Here is a 24749-nt window from a genome sequence, read left to right as displayed (position 1 = left end):
CGCAGTTTATTCATTATTGAACGAAGTATTACTTTAACTTATTTATTAATAATAATTTTTGGTATCTCTTAATTTAACTTTATTACTGTTTGTCGACGCGACAACACGCGATACGCCAATGATTTATAATTTCGAATAAGAATTGAGTTTTGAACGTCAAACGATAAATTGGGTCAATTTTATGACACGAGCAGTTCGATCATGATGTAGCTCTATATCTCAATTGAAACATTAAACTTATTTTATTGCTGAACTTAAAACGATAAATTAGGTATGCATTAAAAATCTCTTAATCAGTTTACTCTCTGCTGTGAATATTTAATGTAAGGTCAATGTAAAAACCAAGTAGAAATTGATTATTCATGAACATTTTACATTTAAAAGAGGTACTAACTGAAAACCGTTGGGGGTTGATAGGTTATTTATAACGCATGGTGTAGGCACCGCACCTACCCTGTCTAAGTCTAAAATAGGTAGATTAAACGTGATTCGCTGCCCGATGACTTGAACAATCCCTGTTTGTGTATTCAGGGCTGAAACACGAAGGACTGCTTTCTTTTCATTGTAGACCTTTCATTAAATTTTCCCCTTTTATTTCGGTCTCACATCGCAAAGGAAAAATCGGGATGCTAGGCGACGAGTTTTCTGAGAACGTATCAATAAGAGCAATTATCAGGAGTTGTCGCGTCGTTTAGTTTCTCACGATCTCGATTATAGTTAGAACGAGTGTGAAACAACTATCCATTGTTTACGTCTCGTGTGAATTTTGTTAGTATCGTGGACTGTAGAATACCTTCAGCACGTCAGACACGTGCACGCTACACAACCCAACAATAATAAAGGTTGTCGTGATTAAACCAACTACACGAACAGTGCCTTACTCGACGGTTGTGCGATTCATATTCATATTCTGAACACTCCTCGAGATATCTCAGGTATGTAACGTTGAGATCTCGCTAATTTATATCTTAGCTAACTTATCCTGAAGACGAGCAAGAAAGATTATTGTTTTTACTGTACACTGTTGATTTTAACTTGTAACACTCGCGATTAGGACTGAATAGTGAGGCAATCCTTGTGTTGTTTGCTCAGTGCTGTGATGATACTGATGCTGGTTGTCCAGGGATAGTTATTTAAAGCGTGGAGTTGTTCCGCGCGAGAGGTCCAGGACAATTAGGTGGGCGCAAGGCGTCGCGAGCTACCGGCCTGCACACAAAGCCTGTAAGGGGATACTTCCTCTAACAAAGGTTTCAGTCGGTTCTTGGGACGTTCTAGTCCGACGCTAACATGAATAGAGAGACCCTCCACAATAACCACACTAGAAACTTCCCGTTTCTTTTATAAACTGTATCTAGATACCTAAAGATGTTAGAAAACATCATATTTTTCATTAGTTACAGTTTATTGTCCGGAGGGCACTTTTACACTTAAGTAGCTACTCTACGGTTATATTGTTTCAGTTCTCAGTAAATTCCACATAATATTTAGAAAAATCCATTAGGTACCTTAGTGTGTGAACAGAAGGACATGTACAAGAACTAATTAATAGACGAGTCGCAAAGCCAGCTGTTATTTAGTGTCCATTGTGTAATGAAGTGAAGTGAAGATACAACACAGTTAGCATTCATTATCTGGTATGTTTGCTTATTATACAGTAAAACGTTACCTACCTACTTACCTGTATCAAATTAGCTACCGAATTTGAAAAAGCCCTATTAAACACTCCTTGAAGACTTTGCAGGCTAAGTTAGAGGTTCTTTATAAAGGAGTTTTCTGGGTATGTAGAATGTGCCTTATGCCTTAGATATGTGTAAATAAAATAAACCGGCCAAGTGCGAGTCGGACTCGCGCACCGAGGGTTCCGTACAAATGCTGTATAGATAAAAAGTGAGTTTCGCGCCAACCGTTCAGTTTAGAACAATCATAGTTATGGTAATTTCGTGAGAGTCAAAATAGTTAATATTTTTTATTTTATAATATAACTAAAATAGTAGGCCAGTACCTTGTAAAAGTTATTTTATTGAAGTTATTTTTATACAACATTTTATAGTCATCATTCAGAAATCTGATTGAAAATAACTAATTATGTCTTAAAGGTCATGGGGCATATCTGACTCGCTTTGTAAAAAGTGGCGGACATGAACCGAAGTAGTTTTAAATCGTGGAGAATGGTATGACGTTTCTTTGAATATAATATTTTATTAAAATTCCATGGAGACGAATGTCCAGGATCGTTTGAAAAATATAAAAGACAAGCAGTTTCAGAGGATTGTACAGGTTGCAATGCTAGTTTTTATTGTTAAAGACATTTCATAAAGAAGGAAGGTGCCAATCCGGATGACCAGGATCTGATGAGGATCTGGAAACCCTGAGAAATCGAGGGCAACTCTTGAATATTGTAGGCACGCATCGAGCCATAATACATGTGAGTGTATTTTTGAGGGTACTGGTAAACAGTGAAGGTTTGGAGCTGATTTGATTATGGAGACTACAGAGAGTCAAGGGAACTCCCGAACGGTATGTTGCAACTACCACGTGTTTGGGCTTATTTTATTCGTATTGGCGAAGACTTTCCACAAAGATAGGTTTGACTGCCATTGTGGGATCGACAGCTAAGATCAGATATAGTTATGGAAACTCCTTTACAATTTATAACGTAACCTTGTGTTGGAGCTTATTTTATTTTAGGTGATGAGAATTCACTACTAACTTGGGTTAAAGCAGCCATTGCAGGAATGGGATCTTTTATTTTTGAGGGATTAATCGCCTAAAGAGCCCCAGTTTCAGGTTTTTTTCGAAACCGCCTGACGACTTGTAGCTGTCGAATTGTAACAACGACTTCTAGAGAGTAGGATTCGGGGCTGCTGGCTTTACGTTTCTAGAGCCTCGACAAAAGTGTAATTCTGTCCCTTTCTTTGTTTTATAAAGTCTGCTTTATTTTATTTTGTAGCATTTTACAAACAAATCCAACTTCAAACATATAAAAAAGCAACAAGAAAACAAAAGCAAGAAAGAAATTAAAAAGATATTAGGTGCATCGGTCTAGAAGTCGGTGTCTAGAGGATGCATCTATATTTATTTAACTACCGAGATCTAGACCGATGCATATAAACAGTTTTCTTATTGTTTTAGAAGTTGTTTTTTTTTTTGTAAAAAGTTTTTATTTTTAACTTTTGTGAAAAGTTCTCGTCAATACGAATAATATAAGCCCAAACACGACGTAACTAAAACATACCGAGTTCTCTCGACTTTCTCACGTCTCCATCATCAGATAAGCTCTAAACCTTCACTGTTTGATAGTATCACCAGACATACATCTGAGAATCAAGTTTTAATCCTATGCATGCCTACAATTTCTGATAGTTGCCCTCGATTTCTCAGGATTTCCATCATCAGATCCTGACCTGATGACAATGGAAATAAACGGCGAGTATACTCTTTCACTACAAAGAAATGATTTCTCAAATCCGTCAAACTTGGTCGTTTAAATTCCCCATTGAAATGAGGAAAATATTTGATGTTTACACCTGATTTTCTCTAGATTCCCATGGTTCACATTGATGCGACTAATGCCATAGTAAATCAGAGCCTTTATCATTATACTGTGCTATATTTCGTTCGTATCCGCCGTGGGTATGGTTTTCATACTAAGGTGCCCAATGACCTTTGAATGATTCAAAATTTTTCACAGTTTAGAGGCCACTATATTTAAGAAGTGTTTGATATGAATTTCACTTTTTATTCAAAACTTTAATATCTCTACGCGTTCATGTGAAAAAGGGTAGGTAGTAAGTTTATAATTATTAAAAAAATATTTTATGTCATGTAAGCAAAAATAATATTTTAATATTTTATGTAACTTCAAATTTATCATTTTCGCAATTTTTCCTTTATCTGTACTATATAACGTTGCTTCGTGCCGAATTTTAAGATTCCGAGTTCACAGGAAGTATCTTGTAGGTTTTGATTCCCTAGCGTGTGACGGAAATTCGTCTAAGGTGTCGGTAAAACTGCTGTATCTTTTGATCGCGTTAACTTAGAAGTTTGATTTTTTCATTGCTTAAAGGGACAATAGACCTAGGTATTTGGTATAAATTTCAATTTGGTACCTTTATTCGTTCGTGAGAAATAAGGTAGTAAGTTTCATTTTATTAAAATATTTTTATTATATTATATAACAAAAAAAATGAGATTTTCGCAATTTTTCCTATATTTGCATTATATAACAATGCTTCATGCCAAATTTCAAGATTCTGAGTTTACGGGAAGTACCCTGTAGGTTTTGATTCCTTTCCGAGTGTCGAGAATTTGTTGAAAATATCGACATAATCGGTTGTATCTTTTGATTGGCTTGGCTTAGAAGCTTGATATTTTCACAGCCTAAAGGGACAATAGACCCGAGTATTTCATGTGAATTTCAGCTTGATACGTCCACACGTTCTTAAGATAAAGGGTCTTGACAGACAGACAGACAGACAGACAGACAGACAGACGGACAACAAAGTGATCCTATAAGGGTTCCGTTTTTTCCTTTCGAGGTACGGAACCCTAAAAAATGTAGAAAGGATGGTGTTCTATTGTGAGCGGCCCATCGAGGCGCCAGGCTTTGTCATTTGATGCTACAGATCGCGTTGCGTTGGGATATACCGTTATGAATAGAAATTGTGAGGCATCATATTTTCTATTTGAGTCTATTTAATATTCTATTTCTTTTCAGAAAATACCGTTAAATTAGGTAGCCCAATAACATTTTTACCTCATCATCAGAAGTATTATTTTACCACTGCGCCATAAGTTTTCTTTCACAATTTCTACATCGGGCAAAATACAGAGCAAAATACAGAGGATTCCTCTAAAGGTCTTGTGTTTTATGTATAATAAAATGAGTTAATTTCAGCCCCTTAGACTTTATCCCAAAGGACAGATTAATTTTGCAAACGTTTCCAGCATCATCGCCCAAGGCATTTCTTGAAGGGATGTTTTTAACTTTAACAATTCTCTTCTTGTGGGGTCACATCGATACGCGTTTTCAAATAAAATTGAGAACTTTGACATCTCCTTGTATATAACGTGACTAAAATAAAAGCCTTTTGTGCTATTATTACTTTGCAAGGGTACGGATGACACAAGGAAAGGAATGCGGAAAATGCGGAAACTATACACTGTTACCTTCACTCACCTCAACATACATGCATATATATGACACAAAGGGTACTTACATTATTGTGTCATATAAGCAGATACGATACGACGTCCAGAGTTAGAAATTAGATTTATCCAGATACTTTGCAGAAATTACCTACGTTGCTATTACCTACCTAGGTACATGTGATAAAAAGAAATACGGGAATTTTTATTTGCGCCCAGCTAGAAAATATATTTTGTTGCCTAGAGCGGAGCGTCGTAAGTTTTTACTTTGACATAATACTGCAGTAAGATATCACTTGGCAATAATAAACACGTTGTATCGTAAGCAGCTAAAATTGCGTTCACTCATACATCTTGATTAGCCATTAGGGGAGAAAAACCCACAAAATTTTATTGGCTTTCAGAAAAGCTTAATTTTGTTGAGTGGAAAACCTCTTCAGCAACATAAAACCGGTATTAAAATGAGCGCACAGAAGTACGGATAAACAAAACAAAAATTATGCAGAAAGAAATAAGTAGAATTGAAATGCTCAACCAGTCAAGTCTACCGTTGGAATTGTAGCAATCACGACATTCATAGCTGTAAATACACTAGAATATAGGTCGCTGAAGCTCCACCAAGTTGAATGGCTATTTAATAAAGTAAGTGTACGTCCAAGTAGGCGAAAGTGGGTGGGCTCTTGAAAGGGGCTGAAGTTATTCCGCGATACAGTCAAGATATAAAATGTTCTCATTTCGCGACGGCAGCGGCGCTGCGTACTGATTAGTGCTTTTAAACGTTTTAGGTACATTAAGAAAGGCAGGCCCTGGCTAGTACCCTGTACCCACACGACAAAAAAATGACTGAATTTTGATTCTTAAAATACTTCATACATAGTCTTATGAATCTATATGAATACACAGTCGGTCGTATTTACAAAAAAATATTGGCACATTCTTAGGTAATGTATATGAAACTTTCCTTTGATACAAATTTATCTAAACCGAGCGCGATTTCAAAACTTTTGAAACATTTTATTTATTTTCCACTAAGCAATTTCAGTGTAAACATTTATTTGAAACCAGTCAGTCAATCATGAGTCTTCCATTAGTGCCTATTGAGCAGTTATTCCTACGCTCGTGCGATTGATCGCATGAAATCAAACATTTCATAGCAAACTGTTATACTTATCTATGTCAGATATTAGAAAATCTAATGTAGGTAGGTATGCCCGTCCTTAGCAGTAACGGGATTCGTATAGAATTTCTGAATTACTTTTAACAATTTTTGAAAGCTTCAGATGGTCTTTTGGTCCTTTATATTATATTTAATGTAGGTAGGGTCTTAAACTAGTAGAGAAGCTCCATTCTTTTGGGTTGTCGGTTAAAACAACTCAGTCCCTCTTCCGGTACATTGCCATTGTTAAAGACTGTATAAAATATCTTACTGTAAACGTGTAACGAACTTGCACTGACTAATTCTATCCGTCGGCCTACGCAAGTTCTACAGAAATCTTTGTAAAATCTCGATGAGTAAATGAATCCGACTTAAGTGAGGACAAAGAGCGGGAACAATAGGACCCTTCGTAGGTAAATATCTTTTATTATCTGACTTGCTTCCGCATCCTCACCAGTGCTCAACTGCTTACTTTCAATGTTTGCCCACTTTTACCGCTTAACGTTGTTTGGTCGAACTCCTTTCCTAAACCAGAATCTTGATCGAGTAAGCTACCCGTTAATAATAAGATTATCCTGAAATGTGGTACAATCTCTCATATTTTCGAGATGGAAATCGGCCCTTGGTACAAAGTACTGTAAAACTTTCGTTTAGAAATGGATGTATCCGAAAGGTAATGAAAGCTTACTGCTTCTGCAAATTCCCACAAGTCCCAGATCCCTACATAATTCGCTAAACAACCATTTATTGGAACATATCTGCGAACGAAGTGAGCCAAGCGGCGTAGTAAATATAAATTCAGTATATTGCAGTTCCAACATTTATTTGGCAAAAAATATTACAATATACGAGTTTCATTTTGGCTCACGGTTTAAAGTTAACAAAAAAACCATTGCAAAAGCAGACATCTTTTATGTAAAAGACTTTATGAAAAGCGTACTTAAATGGAAAATTTCTACTGTAGGTTTAAAACGGTATTTTTGACGAGGTGAAATTGTTTCAACCATTTTGAAATGTCAGTTTTAAAAAATGTTTCCACAAGAGGCATGCAATCCGTAGGTGTTCAGGATCGTCCTTCACGAGGCAGACAGCAAAACTACCGACCTGTAAACACAAAGCTATAAGCTACTCATGCCTGCTTCGTTTAGTGCTGCCTGGAGCGTGTCACGATATCCAGGACATCTTGTGAACGCACAATTTTTATTGCGGGTTGTAAATAAAATGGATTGAATAGATAATAACATTTTCTTTAGGAACTTGCTATGTTACGTCTTTGTAAAATAATGTACTAAATTCTACGTCCAAACATTTTATTTTAATTTCGAAACTTGAAACGGGATTAATTCTGCCTTTGATTTGTGTCTTTGTATCACTGTTAGATCGGGTATGAAGATAGATTGATCCCTAAGTAACAGTTCCCTCAACATTCGTGTGAAAAAGCTGCAAAAAAAATAACCCATGGTCGAGGAAATGGTAATACCATTACTTGTATTAATAGGGTTTATTTATTCACAATATACATATTTACATTAATTGAAAATAAAATAAAATAAACTTATATATATATATACAACTTAAAACTAATACAGTGCATCAAAAAATTGCTCCTCATCGCTGTCACTGGGTAATGTACCCAAAAGACTGGCAGCATTGCCTCGTTGGATGTCAAGCGGCGCAAATATAGTAACCTTATAGGCAATTACATGTTTGAGCCGTTTGGGGTTGAAACTCTGGGGCCGTGGGGTCCGAGAGCGCACCTTCTTGCCAGGGATATTTCCCAGCGCCTGGTTGACACTTCCCGGGACCCAAAGGCTGGCTTTTATTTCGCACAGAGGTTGAGCATTGCCATCCAACGTGGCAATGCTGCCAGTCTTTTGGGTACACTACCATTACTTAACTGAAGCAAGTAAATAGGTACACCCCAAATCGAACGTTGACCTCTTATCCGTGGATTAGGTATATGCGCACATTAACTAACTTACCCACTTTCTAAGTAGGAATTTTCTTTGGCTTCGCTGTTTGCAGGTACCTATAAAGTACCGACATGCTCTCGTACTTTTGATTGACAGGCATGTAGACATTTTTGACAGAGGAGCAACTTTTGTTTCTTAGAACATTATACAAAATACTTATGTAAAAAAACCGTTAGTAAAAACATCTCACTAATTGACAATGGTCCCTCCTTTGTAACCCGGCGGACCCGGATACTTTGGTTATTTTACCCTTCACAATGTACATTGTACAAAGCTACACCACTAAAAAGAGATGATTTTCTAACCAAGTAATTATAAATTGATAAACGTTAGCTGCCTTTGTTCTTATTGTATTTTACATTAACGCGACACAATTACTGAAAACAGCTATTTTTAACGAGGCAATAGCATAGCAGGCGAGCGGATCATAAGCGGGAATAATGGGACAATGTAAACAAAATAAACATAACAGAGAGGTATAATGGCCGCTACTAACGTGTGATACACGCCTACCCTTTATCGACTTGTCCACACGACACCGACCAGTGTGTGACCTAATAATGTAACCTACTGAAACACACACTGGTAAAAAATATACTCTATGCCGCCCTGCTTTAAACTGACATAGTATTGTAGGTACACCATGACGCAGCACGAATTCCGAGTTCCCGGAATATCTTAAAATCATTTTTTAGCTCTGACTACGAAATAAGTGCAAAAGAAGAACGCGGCACTCTATTTAACTGAAACTTTTCGCTCCACGGTTCGCGACTTTAGTGCAATTTAAGCTTTCATAATAGAAACGTTTGAAAGTTCTTTCTGAAAGTCGGCATCGGCCTCTGAGGAGTCGTTACATATTCACATAAAATGCTATAACAGTGTCGATTTCGCGAAATAAGAAACTTTTGTTACAAAAAGCTTTTATAAAATTAGCAACAAGTAAGAACTGATAGCGTCGATAGGGCACGGACAGTCATTCTAAGCTTAATTAGCTTTAAGTGTCGTCGGCGTGAAATTGCCGTGAGACTACCGCCATTACGCGACAAGTTCTTAACTTAATGAAAAGGAATTATTAAGTCGGCGACTAGGTTTTCTTAGTCAGTTGACTATTTTGAAGTAATAGTCGCGTAAGTTAGAGAGACAGAGCGTAGCATATTGGCTCAGAGCCAAGTGGAATGTCAAGAGAGAAAATTGACGCAAGTAAGCGGGGCCGACCATCATTATACTGGAATAGTCGCTAACCGGATTCTGCTTTCTACGATAACCCTTTTTGCAACTATTTCTTCTTTCGCTTTGCTCAGTATAATGTCTCTCTATTTTAACAAGCAATGTTACTCGTATTTTATTCCGAATAGCTGTACAAATTTAACACGAGCGAGCGCATTTAAATTGTCGGCTCATATGGTTTTATTTTCTTGTTATTTTCCAAATGGTTTCGATCCGGAAAATATGTGTTTTAGTTAGTGTACACGTCCGATCGATAAGAAAACAAGCGGCAACCCCCGGGATGTATTTCGTTCGGTCTAGTGCGCTGTTCCTACAGTTCGATAACGTTATTTATTTAGGAACGTTCTCGGTAGCCGCTCGTGACACGTGGTAGCTCTAACATAAAAAAGCTATGTGTACCTACTTGCAGGTTTTTACAGTATGTTGTTTGTTAAACACGTGAGTAAATCGACGTTATCTTCGTCAAATAAAAAATGGGGATGATATTGACACAACATCTCTGCATCATTATCTGAGTAGACTTATTCACCAGTCATAAAATTTATGATAATTTTATAATTTATATGAAAACACAGAATAAATTCCTAGAAAGCAAAATGTTTCATGCTTAGTGCCATATTTCTATTTCTAAAAGACTACGAAATACTTATGTCCAACAGAGTGAAGACTGTTTTCAGACCGAAATAATTTTATCACTCAAATTCTGTCTCCTCACCGCAAGCTTTTCAGTAAAGTTAAAATACATTTAAAAGGAATGTCCTTTACCAATGAAATATTCATATACATTTCGAAACATTTCCGACAGGCCGTTTAGACAGACAGTCAAAGTTCATTTATTTTATCACTCCCTCAAACTAAGCCACGTCGTGTAAATCAATAATAACGGAGTTCGCTCACGTAAACAGTTAACACAATAATTGCGAGAAAATTGCCTTCCCAATTGAGTAAGTATTTCTACTTAACCGTTAAAAGGGAACCAAGTTGTCTAGAAGTATTAGAATATGCAAATGGCGCCCTTGGCCATTGACTGAAAGTTACGTTTAGAAAAGTGTTGCGCCGACATGGGCGTTCGAAATAATAAAAGCTTTTAGCAGTCGAGTTTTACTCGTATCTACATACTGTGTGTTTGAACACGATCATGGCTATTCATCGCTATTTGTGGTAGAAAATTACACTTGTAAAAGTTTAAATATTACGGCTAACCACTGACAATTCACGCTAATCTCGGGTCAGACCGCAACGCCCTACAGAACTGTGGCTACGTTTTATATCTTACTCCTACACTGCGTCGTCCATAGCGCTGACTCGCTCTTATCTCTAGAATTCTGAAATGGCAAATGTCGATCTCGATCGTCAGACTGAAGTACCCCAAAGCACATTGAAACCACGAGCCAGACTCCTGCTGTAGGTTTGAATTTAAGATATTATTCGGAGCATGTCAATATGGCTAATTTTTTTTTCATGTCCCTATGTAAATAAATCTGTTTACATGACTCGATATACATTTCAGTCATTAGATAAAAAAGCTAAATGTCACTGATAATCATTGTTATCAGTGACATTAGAAAGTTACCCGCAATTGAAATTCGATTCGACAACTCGTTATTTTTCCTTCGAGTAATAAATAATATTACGTTGGCACAGCTCATTAGATTAACAAAAGAAACATTTTTACGATTTAATGCTAGAGTTACGTAAGAGTTCTCGAAAGTTCCAGAGACCTTTGACAAACCGCAAACAGAAGTATTTTCCTGCGCGTTTCTCCGCCAACAAAGTTACAGTCCGGGCGATAAGTAGGCACGAGTATTTATGTCGAGCCTTAATTAAACAAACAAACGTATAAATTATTGTATTGCAAAGAGAAATTTACATTTTAATTGCCATTATGGACGTATCGTACCTACGTCCTACACAAGGTCGTTTATTCATTTTCATTATTCTGCCAGCGAAGTTCAAGAAGTTCTTTCATTTACTGAAAGTGAAGGAGGTTTCGTTGAATGCATTTTTCTTTATTTAATTTGCAGATTTGAAAAAATTAATTAATTGAACAGTTTATTTTTAACAGACAGTGAACAGATATAAGCCATATCTACTTCGATTAACGTGACGCATACATACACCATATTTATACACAAGTTTGACAATAACATATCTATTCTCTCTCAACTCCAGCACTTAAGTGTACAACGAATATCGATAATTGCGTACGTTGTATCGGCCGGCCTACTTATTAGCAAGCTAATTGACATTTACGTCCGTTCGTAACTTCATATTACCCAGTCGTTTTATTATGAAACTACCTAAAAACTACTCAGCCAAGTCCTCTCTGACTCCGAAGCTTATGAGATCTGAAAAGTTCACGCGACGCCCTTGTGATACAACTTCTGAAAGACAGATATAAAACTTTCCTTGATTACAATCGACTTCTTATTTTACGATAACACTTTATATCGTTGACTTATCTTGACAATAAGCAGGATACGAGCATTATCGAGAAAACTTCAGGAAGTAATACGAAAATGGTAAATGTGGTGATATTAAAAATTGCAATATAAATTAAGGGGAAGCGGAGCGAGTGCGTCTGATCCCCAGTTCGGAGAGGAAATTTGTAAATATTTGATGTCGTTAAACTTTCACACTTCGACCACGTTCTCACCTCGTGTCGACGGCTGTGAAATGGTACAACATCAATTCATAACTAAACACGAAGCTTGTTTGACTCACAAATTCAGAGTTTCACGAATTCTTGCAAAAGCAATCTGCAAAGTAACGGAATTGTTATAGGTATGAAAGCAAAATAAGTCTGCAATTTCGTAGCATTCCTTTATAGCGGACAGGGATCCGTTTCGCTTAAAGTTTAATTTTATAGCCGAATTTGCTAAATCCGAAGTACAATATTCCCATATGTACATAACCAACTTTGCAAAGTGAAGTAATTAGGCCAGCTTTGTAGCTATAGTTAAATAATTTGCTCTCAAACCAGACTGTTTGCCAATGACAGATTTGACGAGGGCGAATAAAGGGCCTGATGATGGCGAGCCGAAGGGGGAGATGAAACTGACGTTGCTAACTAAATTAGTACCAATGTTTAACAAACTTAATATATATTATTAGGTACCTACTTAAATGTGAACATGTGATACGTATTTTATAATACAATACAAAATCGAATGGCAAACAAATAGGTATGCAATTTGAAAGCAGGCTAACTTACTGCTAATAAATGATAAAAAAAACTAATTAACTGGTGGATAAAATACCTAACCCATTTTAGTAGACCTAAAAAACTATGTATAGTTGGTAAAACACACTTCGCGGACGGCAGTTGCCCAAGTATCACCTATTCACCTATTCGCTCCTTTAACTTCTAATTTTTTACTACTACCTACAAGTTATCGTTATAATTCTGCAAGCAGAGATCGTCAACCTTTTCCTGTTTGTTGTAATCATCATTATTATGAATTCTTGCGTAATTTGTAACACAAGCTTCACCGATGGTGTTCAGTGTTCCACCTGTGGAAATCAGCTGGACTTTAGCTGCGCAGGTATTTCTGAGTCTGGATGGAGAAGACTGGGAGTAGATCGAAGAGCAGCTTGGAAGTGTTCTACGTGTAGATCCTGCTCACCCGCTCCTACAGCTACCAAGGAAAAGGTATCTTTGGAGAGCCTGTTAAGGGAAATTCAGGAGGTAAAACTTAAATTAACTGATCTTCCTGCTCTGGTGGTGGACATCAAGAGTATCAAAGATGAGATAAAGGAACTCAAGACTTCATCGGAATCTTCTACCAGAAAACTAGAGGAATTCACTAGTAAATTGGTCGCTGTGGAAGGCAAGGTTAGTGAGCTAGAACAGAGGCAAGAACAGTTGGAAGCAACCTTAATGACAATCCAAAAGCAAGCATATAATAGTGAACAAAGGGCGCGTCTCAATAATATTGAGATTAGAGGAGTGCCACAGAAAAAGGACGAGAATTTATTTGAAATTGTGAATAACCTAAGCACAATAATTGGATACAATCTACCCAAAACACAAATAAATTATATTTCTAGGATTCCCACCTTCAACTCAAAGGAAAAAGCAATAATAGTTGGCTTTATTAATAGATACATAAAGGAAGAATATATAGCTTCCGCTCGTGTAAAAAAGATCATAAAAGCTGAAGATATGGGTTTCAAGGATTCTGATAATAGGATCTTTGTTAATGATCACTTGACAACGGAATCTAAACTTTTGCTTAATAAAGTCAGACAAATTGCCAAGGATAAAAATTACAGGTACGTTTGGGTGAAGTTCGGGAAAATCCATATACGGAAAAATGACACAACTCGATCTTTCATTGTTAATAATACTTTAGATTTAAACAAAATTATTTAATCAGTTTCAATCTAGAATTAAATATTTTCTATTGTTTTCACTTTTTTTCCAATTTGCTTATTTTAATAGTAATAATTCATAGTAGTATTAATAGTAATAGGTTTAGCACCCCTGGCTTACTGCACGCGTCGACACCTCGCTTTTGTTCTCTTAATGAGTTTAGTGGTATGCATTATAGCGCTGTTCATTTTAAGGTAAATAATGCTAAATTTATATTTGTCTCACTTACTCTGCCGTGTTTTGTCATTAATCTATCTTATTCATTTTACTGGGAGATGTATGATGCATTTTTCGCTTGCATTTATGTATTATTTTATACCTGTGAAGTAGTGTTTAGTTGGTTGTTGACGTGCCTGATGGTTAGCTGCTTGTATGACTGGGGGAGTATTAATTCCTTTAGACTTTCACGTTATTTGTTGTTTTTTATAAGCTACAAAAATGAGTTCATTGTGTGATTTAAAGGTGTACTACCAGAATGTTCGGGGATTACGATCCAAAACTATGCAATTCTTTTGGAATTTAAGTGTTACTTCTTACGACGTTATATTACTTACGGAAACATGGTTATTGCCTGGTGTGAGTGACTCGGAGTTGTTCGATGATCGCTATATAGTGTGGCGTCGGGATAGGGATTACGATCTTACTGGACAAACTCGCGGAGGTGGAGTGCTCATTGCAGTCCGAAAGGAGTTATGTGCCTTACCTCAACCCTCTTATGCAAGTACTGCGGAAGACTTGTGGTTGACTTTGCCAATTAAACAATGTGGTATTAGATCTTCTAACAATTTTAATTTAAATGTTTGTGTTGTGTATTTGTGCCGGCAAAATTTGGGTTTGTCCTTTTCTAATCAATTAAATAATTTTCTTTCAAGGCTGGAGGAGCTAGTTATAAGTAACCCTAATGATAAATATTTAATAATTGGAGATTTTAATATGAGTAGCATATCGTGGAGGTCCAATTCTAGTGACTCATTCTTGACACCAATTTATTCAAATAACAGTGACGAGCATTTCTTAGTAGATTTGTTGCATACCCTCAACCTTAACCAATATAATGGCATCGAAAATCAATACGGTAGGATACTGGACCTTATATTGTCTGATGATATAGTTACAGTCTCCGAGTGTGAGGAACCGTTAGTTGTTATTGATCCTCATCATAAAGCGCTCTGTATTGAAGTAAAGTTCTTTCAATTCTCGTACTTGAGACCAGCTGCACGCAGAAAACTTATGTTTTATAAGGGCGATTACGATAAAATCAATACAGAGATTGCTCAGATAGATTGGATTAGTGAATTTAGGGATAAACCGCTTGAAATCGCGGTTAATAGCTTTTATTCTATCTTAAATGATATAATTAATAAACATGTACCGTCTAAACTCCATAGGAATGACCGCTACCCTATTTGGTATACTGCAGCATTAAAAAAAGTTATTAAGGAAAAGTATAAATATTTTAAAAAGTTCAAGAAGTATGGCAATCTTTCTGATAGGTCTAGTTATCACTTACTGAGAGAAAGAGTAAAAAAGTTAGAGAGTGAGTGCTATTCAAATTATATAAATTCAGTGGAGCAGTCAATAAAAAACAATCCTAAGTACTTTTGGAAGTTTGTTAAGTCGAGGTCCAACTTCGGAAACATTCCGAGTACTATAAATTACGGTACAAATATGGCCACTGGTGGTGATGATATTTGCGAGCTATTTTCCGACTATTTCTTTTCTACATTTTTACAACCCTCTCAATACTCTCCTACATATGACCTCGAAAATGGTCAGCCGGTGTCAGATATCTCGAGTGTAGTTATCAATCAAGAGGTGTTAATAAAACTAATAAAAAACTTGGACCTTGATAAGTCAGCAGGCCCAGACCAAATACCTTCAGTATTTTTGGTTAATTGTGCCGAAGCTATTTCAATACCTATTGCATTGTTATTTAAGAAGTCACTGTCTGAGTGTGTAGTGCCTAGTATTTGGAAGTCAGCCTTTATTACACCAATTCATAAAAAAGGACCTAGAACCGAGGTGACCAACTATAGACCTGTTTCTAAGTTGTGTATAATAGCAAAATTGTTTGAAAAGATTATTCATACGCAATTATACGCCGCATTGAAAAATAGTCTTAACGAATCTCAACACGGCTTTGTTAAAGGAAAATCGACAGTGTCGAATCTTATCCTTTTAGATGATTTTATCACTAGTAGTATGGGTGATGGTAAGCAGGTCGATGTCGTTTACACTGATTACAGTAAGTGTTTTGACAGAATAGATCATTCCACCCTTATATTAAAATTAGGATCAATGGGGATTAGGGGAGACTTATTACGTTGGTTTACATCGTATATTTCCAACAGATCTCAGGCAGTAGTTATACAAAATTACTTATCTAGCTGGGTAACAGTGCCGAGCGGTGTCCCTCAGGGCTCCCTTTTAGGTCCATTGCTTTTTGTGATCTTTGTAAGCGACATCGATAAATGTTTCCATCACTCCAGGTTGCTTTGCTTTGCAGATGACATGAAAATATATGCATCTATTTCATCACAAGCAGATGTTCAAGCATTGCAAAGTGATTTAGAACGTCTTGATAATTATTGTCTGAGGAATAAGTTAGATCTGAACCCCTCAAAATGCTCTGTTGTCACTTACTCTAGGAGTAACCGTGTTATTCCCTCTAAGTATGTATTAAAAGGTCAAACACTCGTGAAATCTAATAAAATACGGGACCTTGGCGTTGTGTATGACTCAAAGCTTCTCTTTGACGAACACATTGACAGCATGGTGAAGAAAGCTTCGCAAGCTCTTGGGTTCGTGATGCGAGTTTCTTCTAGCTTCAAGGAAGCTAAGACGTTAAAGATTTTATACTGTTCGTTTGTTCGAAGTATATTGGAATATGGGTCACAGATTTGGAATCCCAGGTATGACAAATATATCAACAGGGTGGAAAACATCCAAAGAAAATTCATTAAATATCTTTGTTACCGCACAGGTTATTACTATAAGTCTAATAATTATTTAAATACATGTGCTAAATTCCACTTACTTCCTTTATGCAATCGACGGAAAATTGCAGACGTTATTTTTATGTTAAAGATTATATCAGGCCGTATAATTTGCCCCGAACTTCTGTCTAAAATTGGGTTTAATACTCCCACCAAAGCTATGCGACATTATGCACCACTTCACTTATCACTAGTTTCGTCAAATTATCGTCAAAACACTTTCTTATGGCGAGCAAGTAAGACCTTAAATTTGATTTGCAAAACACACGACATTGATATTTTTAACGCAAATTTAGTATCAGTCAGAAGGTTGCTAAGCCGAGATTTTTTCGTTGACTATAAGGGTAGTTAAAGATTTTCTGTAATATAATTATTTATTGTTAGAAGTTAAACTTTAGGAAGGTACTGCTATTTCCATATGTTAAACCTATTGTGCAGTGTATCAGTGAAGACTTGTAATTGGCTGTATGTTGCAAATTCATGTAATTTATACTTATTGTACTAGCTGTTAGTCTTCCTTATATATAAATAAATAAATAAATAAATAAATAAATAAAATAAAAATACACATAAAGCAAACACATTTTCAGGTTTAATTTCACAGTAGATTGCGCAATGTAGGCGATCAATGTTGAACACCACGTTAAAATAAATGTTATGGAGGACCGACAAACACAATTCCAATTACGCGTACAAAAACTTTTGTGTTTGCTTCGTATAAGCATTCCATGGTGTGACATAAAAATACCTTTAATAATTAAGTACGGGAAATTAAGCCAGTGATACATTACATAGTCACCGTTCTCACATCGCATGATCGATTCAATCTTTTGATAAATAAAACAATAAACCTAAACTATTATATTGATAAAATCTTACTTAGATAGGAAACGAAAGTAATAGAATCTGATATTTCAGCTCAATATTTCCGTCATACAAATATACCGTAGAAACATTGGTAGGTACCTACATTGCAAGATAATTAGCAGTGAGCTATGCCTGCAGTCGCACAGAATAGAAACTAATTAGATAACTATACGAGCTGCAATAGTAGAAAGCTTAACTTTCCTAGTTATCAAAGTTTTGTAATTGCAGTTGTTCAATGGAAAATCTGATCCTTCTGTGTCAGTAGTTACCAGGTACCTATTGTAGAATATTCTATTTGTACTGGATTTCTTGGTCTACGGAAATGTTAGAAATGAGTTACAGTTTTAGTCACATTTTAGATAACTTTATGATCTTCAACACCAACCGAAGTCTGATTTCTCATGAAGGTTAAGAGAATCTTTGAAAAGGACGTTTGTTTTTGTATCCAGTATCAATAACATATAAAATGTTTGATATATCTACGACAGAATACCTACATATAAGTAATCCATGTCCATATCCTTATATTGGCGAACATGACAGACAAAAAAAAGGAATAATACATATTGGCACGAAACGAAGTGTGTAAAAGCTAGACCACGACTACCTACTAGCATTTTATGGTTTTCGTACTATACTACGCATACATAAATATTCCAGTAGCCACAGTCCGTTAGCAACATTTACGCGTTTTCTTCAAACGTCCTTTGCGACCTAGAAGGCCAGTAATAAATATGGAAAACATACTTTATAATATTTATCATTATTAGTATGTGAATTTATTTACGCAATTATTCTGTTCGTAACTACTAGCTTATATCTTACATAATTTCGCCTTAGCATTAAATATCTTACAAAGGTAAGTACCTATTATAGAAACCCTTAAACTTCACAGCTAGTCACGCTATCTCTAGGAAAATCGCGATAAGCAAATTATGCTTTAGTTAGATAGATGGCTGACACTTCTATGTACCTAATGGAAAATAACAAGGATATAACTATGTTCCCCAATTTTGTTGGCTATTCTATATTCTATTTAAAAAAAAAAAACAATTTTCAATTTGCGGCTTTTCGCCTCTTCCTGGACCACTTTGTTTTTTATCCCGTTGTATAGGTATTAATTTACACGTAGTTTTCTTTTTTTACATTAAAAGTTGGCTAAAGCTATTATCAGCTGGAAGAATACTCAATAGGTATTGAGTTAGCTTCTTATTGTAAGCTATTTTCATAAAAGAAGTTAATTCCATAACGCAAGGTAGTACTTTAGATACCTAAATATAACATGAAGTATTTCACTTCAGAGATCGTTTACACATACCTAAAGCAAAAACATACTACATAACATACCTCCGTTAGCAACAATATTCATGAAAGCATAATGTTTTATAAGCAAACAGTTTCCAATGTTCAGACATCGCATAAATAAAGATATTAGCATCACAGCGTTATAATCTTTCAATTAAGTTCACACAAGTTTATTCACCGTACATATTTAAGTATATACTTACTTACTGCTCAATTACTCATAATACCTACGTTTTTTTCTCAGCACGGTCTTTGAGCTTCTTTTATTTGTGCTATACTCGTATGTTTTCCCAAGAGAAATTGCGTAGGTAGGGAAGAAGAGCAAATTGAAGATAATAAGACGAAAATATGTTGTTTGCTATTTGTCCGTTTTCATTTATTTGTAGAAAAATCCAGAGCTACGTCTTAGCTGCTACACCTGCTTCTTAAAATAGTTATCTCTGCTTAATTACCTTTTTTTAATTAAAACGTCAGCAACATTCCATCCTATGGATCTTAATAAACAAATATCGTTGTTTCACGGCATAATTAATTAAAAATTTCTTCAAAGATCTGAGGCATAGGCACTTATTACTGAAGTTTTTAATTAATTTACTTTTACAGAAGCCGAAGGACAAAAGCTTCAAAAGATTGGTGGTTTATCGACAACCTAAAGCAAAAGAAACCTGCTTTAAAAATACAAAGGTTTTTAAATTGGGCGATAATCTTGACCGAAAGCTTCAGTCACCTATTGATTAGGTACCCATACCTGGGTACCTGCCTAAGCTATCATATCATAAGAAATAAAATTATAAATTAAACAACCGCAACAGAGGTCAGGTCCCTAAAGAAAAGCAAATACATTCTAGCCTTGTTTTAATTTGACCGAGTCCATTTCGGCGCACCTTTGTACTAGAAAATGCGACACGACGAGCAAAACTAGATATTTATGAAAGTAACCTTGTAGAAAATAGTGTTCAGTCATGAAGCAATAGACAATTGCTCATAGTATGAGTAGCTAGCTCCGCTAGTTAATTGACTACTGAGTAACTATTAAGTAAGTAATATGTGGCTACTGCGCAGATCGATTGTTATAGGTGTCTGTAAGGTCAGTCTATAAATAGGCGATAACTCTTCCCACATCGACGATCTTTTGTATCAAAGAAAACATGAACCTACTTAAATAAGGTCGCCGGGTTTTGCTTTAAAGGCAGGGGTCCTCCTTCTGAGGAAAATTGAATGTGTGCCCTGTTTCATATACGTAACCTTCGTATACTGTAACGGTTGGCGAGGTGTGCCTACTGTGTCTAAGAGTGGAAATGATAATTTTATTGGTGGAACGAAGCGTCTCAGTTCTCACCAGCGCTGGGGCAACAATAGAGCTCATCCACCCCTAAAGCGTCGGTTCTATTCTCGGCGGGCTTGTCATTGACCCAGTTCTGTGAGGCAGACAGGCGCCGAGTTGCAACTCGCTTCTGCTAAATTAATACTAATAAAGGTAAATGGCTTAATGCAAACACAGCGGTACCAGCCGGCGCGGCGCCACGCTCATGCCTGATGCACAAATTCCGTTTACCGCACGTTTTATCTCGTTACTGTGTGGCATAAGCCTTAGTTGAATTATTTTAATGTTTTTAGCGAAAACTGAACTCTAAATGAAGTTAAGTCGCGAGAAAATGAGAATTTGTATTTGAGGATGTTTTAAACATTAAGCTCCGCGTATCACATGAACAATAAATAGAAGGTTTCATGAGATTGCCAACAAAGTGGGAACATTTAACTAAATCAAAACACCATAATAACTTTTCGTGGGTTTAGAATATCTCAAAAACGCATCAGGCACACTTTCACCATAGAAATTGATGGAAAACCAACGAATTGGAAAATGAAGATCCATTACTGCTACAAGATACTATAGTCTGTTTTTTAATCTCGTAGACTAAATTGACACTTGCAAAATGTCAAACTTCCAAATAATTTTGCTAGCTCTGTGGTGCAGTGTTGTACTTACGATACCGGTACGTTGAATCGTAACTTTTTACAATAAGTCATCCTGAAATAATGGGCTTATCCTTGATGATTACGCATGGCTTTGCGTGGTCAGATATCCCTGGCAGTTTGTAGCACGTCGTACAGCCATGTGTACGTACGTGAATTTTAAATATAAAACTTTGAATGAATATTAAATTCGTCTATTATAGATAAAAAGTTACGATTCAACGAACCGGTATCGTAAGTACAACACTGCACCACAGAGCTAGCAAAATTATTAGAAAGTTTGACATTTTGCAAGTGTCAATTTAGTCTACGAGATTAAAAAACAGACTATAGCAGTTTATTAATATAGCACAGGCACTTTTAATGGTCAACAGAATTTAAAAAATACCAAGTACATAACACAAACGTTATAAAATCCACTATGAGAGAAAATTCACCCAGTGCATTCTCAAGAAAATAAGAACGCGGCGATCCACAGATGTTGTATTTTATTTTCTTTCCACGTTGATTCAAGCTTCAATAAAACTTATAAAGTATCATTTCCTAAAGGAAACATGTTGCTTTGTGTCTGTGTTACTGACAATTTATTGGCTACAATAAGAGTAATGAGTAGGTACCTACTTCATCGATTCCTTTGAGAGTTTGGCAATACACACCTGGTTTCATTGTTGATTAAAGACTTGTTGTGTCTATCACATTATCGAAGTTTTTTGATCCTAATTAGCGAGCTAATCGCTTGGAAAATAAACTCGTAAAGATACATTTTTCTTTTCAGTTCACATGAACACTCAATTTATCTAATTACCATGTATAATGAAGCGTGAAATTAAAAGGTTGCTAAGCCTTTCCATTTTATTAAAAAGAATTTGTTTGTCAACCAAATTAATCACGTAGAAGGCTTTAATTAATTAAAGCGTACAGAGGACAGTGATTCTGATATAATCGGGTAACTGCCAATAAAAAGAAGTAATTGTCACGAAAAAAGAGTATGTATTTAAAGATAGTTAATTAATATTGTATGGTACAGAGTCACAAACATTTTCTATGCCTAATTTGAACCATTTTTTTAATAATATGTTTATGACGTCGGCTGTAGTATAAATTACACAAATGAAAGCAATTAACAAAGCTATCCGTGTGTACGGTAAATGAGTCACCTAATGATACGAAATGTGTTTGATCACTTAACTATACTGTTTTACGAATAGGTAACAGTAGGTAAGTCTATGAAGGCTGTTTACGTTTTTCGACTGTACGAATATCAAACCCTTATGTTATGTGTTACATAACGACTTATTATGGCCTGCCTCTATCGATGAAGGTTTTATTCATTTCCATTTAATACATTCCGTTCAGTAATGCTATTACTTATTTCATTGAAAGCCTTCAGTTTTTTTTCCTATAAAAGCTTAATCATTTATAAAGACTTGTCATTGGCATCACGATAATTGTTTGAAAACCTTGGCTATCGGCTCGTAACCTACTAACGTCAACAAAGGCTGTAAATCTTCTTTTTATCATTAGTAATACAAATTCGAATGTTATATAACGTTTCAAAACATTATAATTATGTACTTGGATCTAACTTACTATTTTTGCATGAAGCTAAAAACCATATTGTTAACTTGACTGCTTTTTTCATAAGAAGTAGATATTTTCTTAAGATATTAAGTTTCGTAGAATTTGAAACTAGATGCTTCACAGAGCATCCTTTAATTAATAGGGTTCCAAAAACCCTTTAGTTTGCTACTGAAGTTAAATAAACATATACCACGAAATCGAAATAAGCTTTTCCAGTAGATACATTTTCCCTAAAAGCCACTTCGACATTCAAGACATAAAAGAACGACATTATCTAAGAGCAAAGGAAGCAAGTACTCCATTTATGTGTTTGTAGTTCTAATATGACTTATTTTATGTTTCGCTCGAGCTAGAGGAAAACCACTGCGTAAAAAATATACCTTAGAACGGAGCATGGCATGGAACATTTTATAAACCTTATCTTAGTTTTTAAGCTGATCCATGAATTTTGATCCTCATCAGAACAATTTCGATTCAGAAGATGTTATTTAAATGTTACGCCCAAGCTAAGATTAAACTTGAAAATTTAGATGAATTGTCAACACTGAGTTATTTCTACAGCCGAGTCGATCGTAAACACGGTTCAATTATAAATAGAATCCTTTCCAACATTCAAAATCCATCAATAAAGTAAATAATATCCGTTCGCGATTGCTGCGGCAAAATATGAACGACTTAACTGAGTGTTTTTCATTTCAGTTTAAACGAAAACGTAAATTATTTTATAAGGGTTCTACTCAATTACAGCCCAGAAACTAGAAGAGCAGGGCGCTTTCTTTTTTTGATCCAACGTCATGAGAGACGTTATACCGGGAAAGTGAAAATATTTTTACTAACGGTATCATTTCTATACCATCATAACCTATCTTCTAATTGTTGTCACTTCTAATTGGCTTCACATTGATAAATGACAAATGTAGGTACCGGGGGGTATTATTGGCTATATTTAATTTTTCATTATTCATATTTTAGAAATTCATGTTTACCTACGGTAAATTAATCGATAGGTAGCTTTTAAATGCTACTCTGGATAAAAACCCTTGAATTACACAAGTGACCTTAAAATACACATTTGAACAACTTTGAAAATTGACTGGCGTTTTTATATTCCGCCGTGAGTCTAGCATTCAAGTTTAATAATTTGATAAATCAACTCATTTAGGTAGGTACCTCATATGATATGTAGATTAAGAAGTCAAGTCACGTGGCGAACTACATTGCAAACGCTATTCCTTGTTATTAAATAACTTTTATCGACCTACACCCCGCCGGTTTCTTCGCTACCGACCGATCCCCAACTGGGGAACTTATTACAAAGAAAAATCTACAAACAAGCCATATCTGAACAAAATGAAATCATAATAGAATTGCAATTTGTTGAAGACGATATGTTGCTTTTTGGGAGTGCCTTGTGAAATCCATTTTATGAATAGGTGAGTCGCTGAATGATTGTTTATTTGGTTATTAAGTATTGTTTACATATTTATAGTTCTTATAGCAAAACGGAATTCATTATAATGATCAAATCCTGAAGTAGATCGAAACCCTACAATACTTCCTACAAACGTTCGATATACTTAGGTACGTTACACTTGACATGATTGCTTAGCAAGTTTTACGATCGGTTACAGACGTAATATTGATCTGCACTTTATGGTGTCTTAAATATAAGCAGAGGAACCTTTCCTGTTGTGAAGATCAGTATAATATACCAACAGATGTACCTATATACAAGCTACACATTGACATAAGCAACAAACAGAAGATAATTCCATTGAAAACGGTCTGTAGTACATATGATCCTGTCTTATGAAAAATATAACTTTGAATTTGCATTGTAGTTTCTCATTCCAGATGTTATTAGATTTTCACTATATTGTCTATATTTTCTAAACTTTAATCAAGCAAAATACGTAAGTATTTCAGGAAGGAAAATCGTTGTTCTAACTACCTCTCTGAATAAGGAATCAAAGATCGTTTAAATGTAGGTACCTATTTGATCAGCGCGATTAAGCAATCATTGAATCGGGTTTAAGTCAAATTGGCGGTGTTATACAAATACGTCTATACGTTCTATACCTTGGTATCGTCTCAATTCAAAGGCCTTTGGAAAACGATTAAGTTGGCGAAGGTTTTCTTTCTTA

At 35.6% G+C, this 24749-nt stretch overlaps 1 protein-coding gene and 1 long non-coding RNA gene across 2 annotated transcripts in view; one reads left to right on the top strand and one right to left on the bottom strand.

The window, feature by feature from the left end:
• The first annotated feature begins 801 nt into the window (after positions 1–801).
• The window catches only part of LOC124630209 (calcium/calmodulin-dependent protein kinase type II alpha chain), a 41765-nt gene continuing 17817 nt past the window's right edge, over positions 802–24749 (top strand). The window contains exon 1 of the mRNA XM_047163972.1: positions 802–935. The gene's annotated coding sequence lies outside the window, so the exon portion shown is untranslated. The remainder of the gene's footprint in view (positions 936–24749) is intronic.
• LOC124630211 lies at positions 7111–8848 on the bottom strand. The gene is made up of 2 exons (XR_006984397.1): positions 8287–8848; positions 7111–7408 (listed from the first exon to the last, which is right to left on the bottom strand). It is a non-coding gene; the product is annotated as an uncharacterized LOC124630211 (long non-coding RNA).

This window comes from Helicoverpa zea, chromosome 5 (assembly GCF_022581195.2).
Source record: "Helicoverpa zea isolate HzStark_Cry1AcR chromosome 5, ilHelZeax1.1, whole genome shotgun sequence".
In the NCBI taxonomy this organism is placed as follows: Eukaryota; Metazoa; Arthropoda; class Insecta; order Lepidoptera; family Noctuidae; genus Helicoverpa; species Helicoverpa zea.
This window is presented reverse-complemented; position numbering and strand designations above follow the sequence as displayed.